The following is a 7,423-nucleotide window of genomic DNA, read 5'->3' on the forward strand; positions in this document are numbered from 1 at the left end:
TGACTCTTAGATTGGTATCTGGATGGACTGCTTCACTATCTTCAAATAATTCAAAAAACTCAATTTGATCGCTCTCCGGTAAGGAAAAAAATCTTTAAAAACAGCTTGAAAATTTTTCATTACATCATAAACATGTTTAAACTTGTGCCACCTTCTTTTAGGATTATCCTAAAGTGTGAAAATTGACTCAACTGTTGTACCTGGATGAACTGTAAACATATATACACACACACACGTACAAACACACACACACACACACACACCACACACACACCACACACAACACACACACACACACACACACACACACACACACACACACACACACACAACATAAGTCAGCATTTATGTGCATTTTTCACAATCTTCAAAGGTAGTTCCTTAGGGCACCATCCACTTAAAGTCTGGTGCTGGTCTTAGAGGAACTGGTTGAGAGGTTTTTTTTTATTTTTTTTTATTTTTTTACTTCAGCCTCCAAAGCAAAAACATAAAAACACACCGCTCATCTTAGCATCATGACTTATTGATTAAGAGCCCTCTGCACCTTCATGAAGAGTTAATCAGTCTTGAAAATTGTGAGCAAGTGAGGTGTAAGGCCTTAAAATAATAATAATAATAAAAAAATTACTTAAATACTGGGTCATAAACTTTGAGGGAGTCAAAGCTGAACTGTGATGGGTATGCTTGTCTTTTTTTTATATCCGTGTTTTAGTTACATTTCCTAATCATTATGCACATTATATCTGTTCGGTATCTGTCTATGGTAGGATCTGGTGTCATGTTGCAGGTTTAGGGAGACTTGATGTGTCGCTGCATCTGCAATGCTGGCACTGAATTTTTGGCACAAAGAGTCAAGTGAGCTGCTGTGACAAACTGCAAAAACGGATGAAAGCTGAAATTTTCCGTCCATGCAAATTGAAATGAAACAACCTATTTAGAGTGGAGTGATCATAACAACTGCAATGATTTCTAAATAATAAAAAAAGAGGAATTTTTTAGTTAGAAATAAAATCATCGACCATCTTCTGGCATAATTTTTGTTTAACTTTCAGTTTAATTGGTAGCGCTGAAGTAAATGTGCCGCTTTCCAAGGACAGATTAGGATTTTACGACATCCAGAAAATGCTTGAGGCTTTGCCATCCCATAAACTCGATGTTAACTCGCCCTGCCTGGTTTCTGATGTGTATTTGGCATCACAGTCCTGTTGGGACACCCAGTTATGCCCTACATGTCAGCAGCGTCAACAAAACTGCCCTCCTCCGATGAAAGGCAATTGGTCTGAAGACGTTCAGAAACAACAGCGGTCAGCAGAGCTCAAGCCAATCACAAAATGGAAACCGCTGGAGCACAATTCTAACCGAGAATCAATGTAGACTGAAAATAAAGTGCCTTCTGTACAATTGACTCTAAGGATGGACTGACATTTGTTCCTACCTGCAGGGACAATCCAAATTCCCCCTGGAGAAAAACTTTGAAGTCAGAAGAGAAGAAAATGGCGCTTTCAGACCATAACGACTAGACGTTTATTTGGAGGAGTCAAGCGGAGAGTAAACAAACGGTTCACACTGTAAAGTACGGAGGTGGCAGCTTCATGCTGTGGTGGGGGATTCATCCTGAAAGAGGACAACCAGCAACAGTTCTATAATGATGCCTTCAATCAAAAGCTGGATTTCAAGGTTTTACATTTCAAAGTTTGATAAATAACAACTGGAGGTGACAAAGTTACTTGATTGTGCTATAAATTGGTGCTGTGTGCCTGGAAATTTTATGATACTGTCCCTTTAAATGTACTCCATCAATAATCAGTCAATAATCGATCTAAGAAGAGCGGTCAAACATCTACCCAGAAGTAAGTCAGATATTTGTCTAAACTTACTGTTGGGGGGATGAATGTATATACAGACCCCTTAAAATCACCAATTCTCTGATTAAAGTTCGATGTTTGAGTAAAACAAACATTGTTCTTTAATTCTATGAACCACTGACAACATGACTCAGACAAAACAAGCACAAGTTCAGCATTTATTTACAGAAAATAAGCAACGCTTTCAGAGCTCAAATAATGCAAAGAAAACAAGTTCATATCCATTTAGAAGCAACAATACTAATGTGTGGTGGAATCACAAGTTTTCAATGCTGTTCAATGCAGTGGGATCTTCATTTCTTTCCAGAGTTGTATGTGAGGTTATATTTTAAATGTCTCACTTGTGAAGTTTGGATAAAATCCTCTGAGTTCAAACATAGGTGCGACGTTTTGTTTTTTTAAAAATCATTAGCGAGGTAATTGAATTTAAGGACAAAAATGTCGAGGTGAACAATTAAAAGCCCCGAGATTGTTAACACATTCATGCTGGCGATGAATATGCAAATTTCCAAGCAGATCTGCAGGTGGGAAATTGCCGATGTCAGAGAGGAGCCACAAAGTGAGCAAAATTAGTAATAAAAATGTGTAAAAGGTGAACAAAGAGATGTAAGCTGCTACAAAGTGAGCAAATAATCACACATCTTTGAAAAGATGATCCATAAAAGACATGTACATAAAAAAAAAAAGCAAAGCATTGTCAAAGAGATTGGAAATGACTTCAAGGATTGTTCTCAAGTGGCTGCAAAGAGAAAAAAAAAGTCTCATAAACAAAACAAATGAAATAGAAAATGATCGTGATGAGACACTAAGCAGCTACAATTAGATGCACACCAACCACCTACACTTAACAACTACAAAAAGACACAAAATTACCAGGAAAATTATGCGAATGACAATAGAAAGATATAAACAACCGCAGACTCAGACACATCTTCCCGAAAGAGATAACAAATAAGTGCAAAAATCAAGTTTTGAATGGAAAGAACAGCAAAAAAAAAAAATCAAGTCAAAAGGTAACCGTCATATCACAGTATCTTGCAAAAGTGATACACCCCTTGAAAGCTTCCACATTTACAGATTTACAAGCTGCAACCTTTGATACATTTAATTAGGGTTTTATATGATTGACCAACAAAAACTGAGACAACATTTTGTAGATATAAAAATGCAAAAAGAGCTGCACGACTCACATAGGAACTATTAAGATCTCGCTTTTCTCCCAGAGTTGTCCAGGATCAAATCTATAACTGCAATTAAAATCGAGCCACAATATAACCTGCAGGCCCATTTCTGGATTCATTTCCACTGATATAGACACCATCATGTAAATGTCGGGCTCAGCACCAGCTCTATGCATCTTTTTTTTTGTTTTAATCTCCATTCTTAGCTACAAAATAGCTCAAGCTCATTGGGTTTGGATGGACCGCCTCCGGGCATCAACATCCATTTTTAGTTTTTGTGATTCTCAGTTGGATTTTCCTCCAAAGTATAGAATAGAATAGAATAGAATAGAATAGAATAGCGTAGTGAAAGTTGAAGCATGCAGATTCTGAAACAGACAAAAACAAAAAAGTAGAAAATAAACTGTATAACAGGGCAAAAAACACAGCATATAAAAAATGTTATTGTTATTGAAAATATTATATTCTAATTCAAATAAATGTGCCACTAAGTGGAGTCCTTCTGTCCATTCTATGTCTTCGGGTCGTGAGGCAGACCAAAGGACCTCTACCTCCTTAAAGGGGCAGTATCATGACCGAGTGACTATTTTTGAGCTTTACATCATGTTACAGTTTTATAGCTCCATCAAAAACATACCCAGAGTGTTGCCTTGATTCTTCCATGTGTAGTTGGGACATCCTTTAATCTCCCGTGGCAACCATCCAACTGTGCAAAACACATTAAACACTTTTTTTTTCTTTCTTTCTCAAAAAGTCATTCAGCCTAAAACACCTGGGTAATAACATACAGGTATCATTATACAGCTTTAATTTAGGCGGAACCGAGTGCCGCCTTTGGTGATGCAGCTCCCCATCGGAGCTGGAGTTTCCAAAACTTCTGGGCTCCTTCAGACTAGCTATCAACAATTAGCAAACGCCTGGTAGAGCTGCGCATCTGCAGAGGTCATCGTACGAGCTAACACGCTGGCGTAGGGTTAATAAGAGCAGGGAATTCTTAAAGAGATATAGGCCCAATTTCAATGCGTTAAATTACAGTCAAATTTCTTTAATCATATTTTATATGTATTTTTTTTTATAACAAGTGAATGTAACGTAACTACTTGATTGTGCTACAAAACATTCCCATGTGCCCGGAGGGACACATGATGCCCTTTAACAGGTAGAGTCTGCGCTTGCGGAGACGCGAGTCAACTGATTCTCAAGTCAATATCAAGTCTTTTTCAGCCTGTGACAAATTTCCTTTCAGCACTGCATTTTGCCACATCCAGAGGCATTCCCACAGCATGAGGATGCCACAGCCTTGCCTTGATCACCAAGTGCCAAAAAGCAGAAAAGAAGAAGAAGAAGAAGAAGAAAAAAACTAATTGGAACTTGTGGCTTTCATGTGACAAAACATGGAAAAGTTCACTGCGTCACGACACGCTCGCAAGGCGGCGTATTCAGAACGAGGAGAAAGCAGATGGGAAGTTGAAACAGAGGGAGACAGAAAACATCAACCAGGATTACAAAGGAACAAGCAAACTGAAACAAGTGCTGCTGTGTGATTCGCTGTCATCGTAATCTTAAACCGTTTCTTACCTCGCGACAGAGTGAGATACAGAGCAGGATGCATGTTCTGATTATGGATCTGTAGTTGTATATAATACATGTACCTGTCTGTGATTCTCTGTACATGTTGTTCCTCCTGCTGTAGTCCATAATAATGGCGGGCTTGCTGGGATCCCTGACAACTTATGCATTCAGAAGCAATAACATTCGAGGATGGGGGCTGGATGGGAGGGGTGTAGTATTTTACAGCATCCCCTATCTGTCGGCGCTGAAGCTCTCGCAACATTGCTGTTCTCATTTTCATACATATTGCCTCCTCTGTCTTTCCTGGATGCACCTCGACGAAGATCCTTCACAGGGAAAAAGTGTTTTCTTTAGGAAGTGCCTCACTGCAGTCAGCACAGCTAAAATGCTCTTTTGAAGGATTCTTTTTTTTATTATTCCAAAAAAGGCAGAATGTTTCCTGGTGGACTTTTTTAAATACACACTTACACACACACACACCTCAAGAGGAACCAGAGCAGTCAACCTACAAGGATGCCAGCCGAGGGAATTGGCCGCAGCTACCAGAGCTCAGGCTTATTTATTTATTTTTTTTCTCCGAGCTTTAATATAGAGCGCAGCAGCAGCAGATGCAGAAAGTGAGAGCATGACTTGTTCTAAGAAAAGATTATGCGCTGGATGTGTACGTATGTATAATTCATCAATGTGGGTTTTGGAAAAAATGTCATTAACTCCAAGCTTGTGCAAAAAGAAAGAAAGAAAAAAAAAATACTGCTACTTGCAGCGCCTTGTAAAAACATGGAGATCCTCTAAACATTCCCCTTTTTTCTCACATTAAAGTCACAAAGTGTAACATTGCAACCATAAACCAACATGGGATGTGAAACAGATTTTTTTCCCACAAACAAGAATCTGAAAAATGCATCTCCGAGGCATGATGCTGCCAACGCCGTGCTTGGTGTTTCCAGGCTAGTTTTTGAGCACATTTATTTTGGTATCTAGAAGAAAAATCCTATCTTATCTTATCAGCACAGCTTTACTCATAGCTTCACTCATAGAGAGAATAACTTACTTCTTATTGGACTCTATGGCAATTTGCTGCGCTACATTTATTTTGTGGGTATCGGAATAAAAGGGGGACTGATAAAAAAAAAAGATTTCACTGTTATCTTTTTTATGGTCAGTCAGATAAAATCTGGATAAAATGCACTGAAATTTCTGCGTTTTAATTGCAGGGGACTGAAAAGAAATTGTCATTATCTCACAATAAAAGAGTAATAAACGGTTTTGGGAGCTATTAAAGGCCGTGCTGTCATGTTAAGTCACAAAGAGCGTTTCAAAATAAACGTTTTGTGCTTGGGAAAGCAAAAACTGTCACTTAGAACAGTCTCATTGCGAAGACGAAAAGAAAAAAAACCCAACAGAAAAACACCGGAAAGGTCACTGACCCTATTTCTTAGTGTAATCCACTGGAAAGCCTCAATGTTAAGCATCAAACTAGACACTGAGTGGGGATGATTGTGGAGGATTATGAGGTGCTATCAGATAACCGCACGAGATGGCAACATCTTAGGCGTCCACTCTGAACCCCCGAGGCCAGAAATGCTGCTTTAGATAACAGCTCGGCCCACGCGCGGCCGCTGAGGGCCGCAGCTTCTTCACTTTGCCGGTGTGAATGTGGCCGTTGACGGCGGCTGATGAGAGACGGCGTTTCTCTCATCTCTGAATGCTTTATCTGCCCGTCTGTTGGCTTTTTTCGTGGAGCGCCCGCCCGTTCCACTGGTTCCGCGGGAAATAACATATGGTGGGTGGAAGTGCTTTCCAGTAAGAACTGCACCTCGCAGTCCTCCTGACACGTTGGCACTTTCCGGGGTGTTTATTGCGACACAGCAGTTTGTCCCTTGAAGCGAAAACAAAAGGAAAGGTATTGCACTAGGGGGAGTGCGCTAAAATTAGACTGAAGGAAAAACTGCGGAAGACGGAGCTCAGAGAAAGTCTCACAGCCAGGTCCAAGTTGAACCGCAAACAGAGACATTACGGACGCATGAGAGGAGAATGCCATTGTCTGCTCGAGCCCTCGTCCCTGCATCCTTTTCTCACGCGTCGCCTTTGTTTTAATGAGTTTTGTGCGTGTTTAAATACCCACCCCAACAACACAGTTCGTTACCTGCGCTGCACCAAAGCGGAGGCAGGCTCAGTTAGCAGCTGGCAGCTGAATGTAGTGGAGCCTTTCGAAGCAAATATTTCCCCCAGGACTTGAAGGAGGCAGGAAACAGTTTATGGAGACTCATATAACAACTTAAAAGGGGGGATGATTTGTCGCTGCTCTGTTCTCGACTTGTTTTCACTGACCCCGAGCAACCTCAACGAAAAGAAAACCCCAAAACACTTTGTTGTTTCTGTGAGGCTGATAAAAAGGTTTAATGTTAACAGAAAAGCCTTAAGAGTTGCTGTAAACCCAATGCACACTCATTCTCTTTAAACGTGGCTTATTATTCACGGTCATAATTACTGAAGAGATTAAGCAATACTTTCCAAAGCCCTTACTAAAATTGCATCTGAATGCTTCTGGTTCTTTTTATGCGTTTTGCTTTGTCAGTTTTGGCTTCCATTAGCAAATGTGGGGAAGATTTGGCATAGATTTGTATTTCGCCTCCTTTTACTCCAATACAGCAGAAAAAGAATCTGGTGCAACCAACCAGAAAGGATGGAAGATTTAACATTTACATTTGCAAACTAAAAAGATGGCGTGCTTTTTTTCATATTGCCACTTTACTGCGATTCCGAGAAACACCATAAAACCCAGCCGGCCCTGGCAGTAGTCAC

The sequence above is a fragment of the Poeciliopsis prolifica genome, unplaced genomic scaffold (genome assembly GCF_027474105.1).
Source record: "Poeciliopsis prolifica strain line A6 unplaced genomic scaffold, Auburn_PproV2 SCAFFOLD013, whole genome shotgun sequence".
In the NCBI taxonomy this organism is placed as follows: Eukaryota; Metazoa; Chordata; class Actinopteri; order Cyprinodontiformes; family Poeciliidae; genus Poeciliopsis; species Poeciliopsis prolifica.